The following is a 5,965-nucleotide window of genomic DNA, read 5'->3' as shown; positions in this document are numbered from 1 at the left end:
TAAATATAGTCATATTATATGTGGTTGGACACGATTTTGAATAAGGAATGCAATGATGATAAGCAGTTGCTCATTTGATGCACGTAGCAAAAGCATGATATAAAAACTAAACTAAATCACTCTAGGATCATCGTTAAGCTTAGGAGGGTTGCTTTGGACTCGAATTGACCATTCTAAGGAGGTAGGGACTCAACTTGACTATTTGACTTATTTTACTCGTATTGAATTGCATTTAACATATTCCAATTTTGATACCAGAGGTAAGAAAACTGCACCCTGTGTATATGTGACATGCATGGCTATTCTTGATCCATGTTGGTTGATTATTAAATGTGACATGCATGGCTATTATTGGTGCATGTTGGATCGTCAAATATAATGCATATGATGCACGAGAAATATGTGATTAGGACATGCTTACCTGATCTACCTATGATGACGAAGAGCCTAGGTCGTGAAACAACAACATGCACAAATCATGATCACTATGGCTCTCATCAGTATAACCAAATGCAGGTAAAGATGAAAAGCAAGAAACATATTCTATTTATATTTTAGAAAATTGGGCAGCATAACGGCTGCATTTGAATGAAATCTAACAATCATAACATTTTTAGGTGTAAAGGCATAGCATCTGTATATAGGAAGTGTTCTGGGCCTCCCTCTTTTGGTGGTTATCAAGTCCAGCTACCCGGTTTCGGATGTTAGGTTTTCTATGGTAGGTAACGGGAACTAGGGATCTAGTGGATGGTGTGATGTGCATGTGTAGCTACATTCTTGTGATTATTTGTGGTTTCTCTCTACTTTGGTTTATACATGATGAAGTATGTTTTATTTTTAAAGCTAACCATGCATGAGTTTTATTAAACATTTTGGATCCTATGATATTATTTGCTTTCCTACTGGGCTTTATAAGCTCATCCCCTATCTCTATCCCATTATGGGAACACAATGATGTGAATGTGGAAGGTGAATTATTGGTGGAGCCAATGTGTTTCAATCTAGTATTATTTATTGCCATAATCCTATCTTTTGAACACTGTTTATGTGTAACGACCCAACTATTCTAGACCTTGGACCATTAATAACTACTATACTTAATCATAAGAAAACATACATATGAAAACAAAAGGTATATACATAAAAATGAAAATATGTTTGAATACATAAAAATGCGTTTAGGATATGGGATCCCATTGTTTTAAAAATAAAACATAACATGATCTAAATAAATCAATTACAAAACTAAGTGCGGAAAAATACATAGAAAATATGATTTAAAGACTTAAAGACTTCATTCTTTAATCGAACGCTCAGTCCATCGATTCCATCTAGCCTCAATACACATCCCCAAGCTGCCAAGAACCTTTCCCACCGCCAAAGCTATTTTCCTACACATTTAAACATAAAGGAATGAGCCTAATGCCCAACAAGGAAAATCTAACAACATAAATCATATACATAAAATTCATACCATATGCTAAAAACATGTCATAAGCATATACCATGAGCGTATCATAAACATATGTCATATTTATTATAATGGCCATTATATTACTTAGGGCTTGTTAACTAATCAAGTCATATGCCCATTAGATTTGTGGGGCTTGCTAGCTAAGCAAGTCATATGCCCATAAATTTATTGGGGCTTGTTAGCTATACAAGTTGTACGCCCTAAATATCCACGGGTTATTAGCGAGTTGGAAAAAGGCATAATCCTATCAGCCACGTGGAAGCCACCTACTCGGACCTGAGGATACAAGTCTCTACCTCTTTAGCTCGAGATAGCCAGAGGTTTAGTGAAATTACTAAGGCATCGAGCCAGCAGTGTAGGCACCATGAGCTAAGACTACGTCAAGCTCGAGGTACGACCAGGAGCTCACGCCTCCGACCCTTTATAAAGTCAACCATGCAATGTAAACGTGCATATATCAGACATCATGTGTCTACTCCATTCTTGAATTATTGGACACGCAGCATAAACATGCGTGTTCAGGCACCCCACGACTGGTTTGGGCCATGCGGCCCATTATCCCCCTTACCTATTGATTAGACCATACTTCATTGTCAGGTTTTAGGAATTAATCATGAATGTCACAGAAGTGACATGATGGGTAAGAAGGTCACGAGATGACCTCCTTTGCCAAACCCAGGTGTCCTCTCCCTATAAATATGGAGATCCTAGGAGTTGCAAAGGGTTGGCTTCTAATTTGTAAAGAAATACCCTGTAAGGAATATCAGAGATATATCAATAATATTAGCTGGTGGACTAGAAGGATTTTAACCTTCGAACCACCTAAAAAAGTATTCGAGTGATAATCTTCCTTTGAGATCATTCATCTATTACGGTTCATCATTTAGCACTAATCCCTCTCCTTATTCATATAATTATCTGTTGCCGAAGTACCGCGACAACACAAGTCATATGCCCAAGTCTACCAACATACATAATATAACATTTCATAACACATCAATCATAAGATAACATATAACATATAAAATCCTATCTTATATTCCTTACCAATATACCGGGATATGAGAACAGAATCGGGACTTTGGAACACTCCTAAAAACCATAACAGAATGGTGAGTATACTAAAGTAAAGGGATGAAATGAACGAACTATACCATTGAAAAGATACTCACCAAGAATCTTACGTTCAAGATCTTAGATTCCTAATCAAAATAGAGAATATGAGTTAGGATTTTGAGTAGAAAAACTATAAGAATAACATAGAAAGGAACTAGAAGAAGAAATACCTTGAATGCTTCTATAACCGAACTACACCTCGAACCGAAATATACTATGAACCTTACTTCCCGAGTGTTTATTAAGCTTATAAGGATAAAGCTTATAACCCCAACCCAAGTGTTTATCACTCTAAAATAACCTAGCAGCTTGCAGACTCTGAACTTAGCTTGATGAATGAATAAATGGATGGGTACTAGGTCCTATTTATAGAGTTCAAGAATGAAAAGATCTTAATTTAACTTGAATAAAATAATGGTTTTTTAATTGAAAAATATTTGAATAATCGTTCAGCAGAGGCTGAAGACTCAGTCAGAAAGATGCTGGACTTATCAAGAGGTTAAAGAATAAATTAAGCTCGGTTTCAAAAGCATTCAAAAATCATGCACATGAGCCGATATATCGCCTGGGCTAATATGCCTGAGGCTCGTCGAGGTGGTCGTGCGAAGTTACGTGTTTTTCGTATCCCCGTATGGCGATATATCACCCCTAGTGCTGCGATATATCGGCATACGTTGAAATATTATACACGTAATTGCACTTTTTCAGCCTAATTTGAATTGAGTAAACAACCTTGACTAAGTCCTCTAACGATTTCAAAGCTGCTGGCAGACCTTAGGATATTCAAATATTACTCTTATTAAATTTATTCCTCAAAATACTTAATTATTCATTAAACATACATATGACAAGTGTCATTTCCTTATTGGGTTTATCTAAACCTTATATTATAATAAACATCACCTTCATAATCAGTCATATTAATTAAACCTTAGGTTATAATTAATATTCTTAAACTATAGGTTAAACTTATAAAATCTACAAGTGTTACTACGAGTGTCCAACTAAATCCCGATCTGAACCAAAATCCACAGTCATAAAGATACTACAACTATTACTATTGCTACTACTATCTAACTAGCTAAGTAAAGTTCTTGGACTCTACATTATGTATTTGATTTAGAACCTTATGGTCTGTATCTCTTAATTAGCTAAGTTATAGTTATGAATAAGGAATGATGGATGCTAAGTATTATTTTTGGTGTTTTTTTTACTTAATATATTTAACTGTTTGGTGACTACATAACTGTGGGGATATTATTGTTCTGTGTATAATGATAGATGATCCTGCTTTTATCACCAATATTTTTTTATATATAATTATAGGAGTTATTCCATTATTTTAACTTATAATTATTATACTATTTAATATAATCTAAAAGATCATTTATAAGGACTATTTCCTAATAAGGGTCAAAATTTGACCTTTGGCCACCCAAGTATGGATATTACAAATCTGCCACAACCTAAGGCTTGGGTCGTGACATCATCCATTTACATTCAAGAAATTGGGTCGTCTTCTAACATTAACAGTTCCTCACCAAACCAAGATGTTGTCCTCCAATATATGGTAAGTTTTCCCAGTGAGATCTCTCCTATACCTAGTAAAGTCTCGCCCTTTATTAGTCAACCTTTAGGTGTTCACACTTTTCTTATTATGGTTCCTTTGCTAGTCAATCGAAACTACATTCCAAAAGTTTTTGGGGAGCTTGAACTTATACCATCTATCCACTTAGATTCGTGATGAAACATATAATGTAGGAAGCCAAAAAATTAAGGGAGAAAACAAGTGCAAATCGAAAAAAGAAATTCAAACTATGACGAGAAGAAGAACACCACTTAAGTTGGGGGAAAGTTGTTAGGATTTATGACATCAAAGCATGTAAATATATTTTATTGATTCTAATAAAAATACAATTTTATTATATTTGAATGTTATAATTATTATTTACATAATTTATATGAATATCAAGAAAATTCTACATTCATTTATGAGGATATGTTATTGTATTAGTACGAGAGAATTAATATCATATAAAATAAATAAAATAGTCGGTAACATATTAAAGTAATGAATCTTTAATAAATGGTTACTAGTATGGTTTACTAAGCATTCAGGATGCAAGTAGTCTAGATTCAAATTACTGATGTGGACAGACATCTTGGTAAATGTACTATATATAATAGATATTATATATGACAGGATCGATATCAATTAACTATCTTTATAAACTTATCGTTTTCCATAAAGATTAGATGATCATTTTTAGACCAATCTAATTCTTGAGTAGTCATGAACTCTTGTTTGTGCTTATTGGATATTTTGATTCACTTGTTAAAGTTTCTTAGTATAATGAGGCTAGCGGCTTTTGTTTTGGACATTCAATATCATGAATGGCTGGGAACATGATTTACAATAATGAAATACATACTTTCCTAACAGATCGAATATTGGTTCCCTTAAGGGTTAATTCTGGAGCTGAATAGTTATTGAGCTCAAATCTGTAATTTGATTATAGATTAATTATTCCCTAGTGAATTAATGGTACTTAAGGAACGAGAGGAAATTAGAAGGGTAAAACAATAATTTTGACCAACTTTAATTAATGAACAAATAATTGGAGGACATAACTACATTTATTGATTATATCAATGGACTACAAAGAAAACTCTGTAAATATAATTCTATAAATACTTAGAGTGCAATTATATATTTATAGTGGAGTAATCATGGAATTAATAAATAAGATTATTAGATTAAAGAGTTGAATTGATAATTTGGTTTATTGAAGCTTCGTATTATAGGTCCATGATCCCCAGGTCACCTTTGTCCTACATTGTCAAGGGTAAGGATGTCATAAGGAAGATTTGGAGAGAGAAGAACTGAATTGCAAAAGAATTAATTTTTCGTGGCAATGAAATAATTATGTGATAATTATGGGCAATTGATTAATTGTGAATTAATTAATTATTTAACTATATAGTTTTTTTATTTTATTTTGAAAAGCTATATGTTAAAATAAATATTAATCATGTTTGGATTAATATAGAGAAATATTAATAATTATCTTATTTATAATAAGTTATTTATTTATTTAAAATTGATATTTTTAGATAAAGTTAATTTTGAATTGACTATTATTTATTTTGGGATAAATATATTATCTTAAATATTAATCAAACTAATAAATGAGAAAATACGGAAATCCCTATATGTGGCTCACTACACACTCATTGTATAGTGAGTGTGTGTGGCACCACCTAGTGATAGAAAATATACATGAGATTTGAATTTTGAATTTTGAATTTCAAATTTATTTGTTTATTTAATTATATTTAATTATTCTTTTTAAATATGATTTAAACTAAATAATT

The sequence above is a fragment of the Humulus lupulus genome, chromosome 7, assembly GCF_963169125.1.
Source record: "Humulus lupulus chromosome 7, drHumLupu1.1, whole genome shotgun sequence".
NCBI classification, from domain to species: Eukaryota; Viridiplantae; Streptophyta; class Magnoliopsida; order Rosales; family Cannabaceae; genus Humulus; species Humulus lupulus.
The sequence above is the reverse complement of the archived record's forward strand: the minus strand, read 5'-3'. Positions refer to the sequence as shown.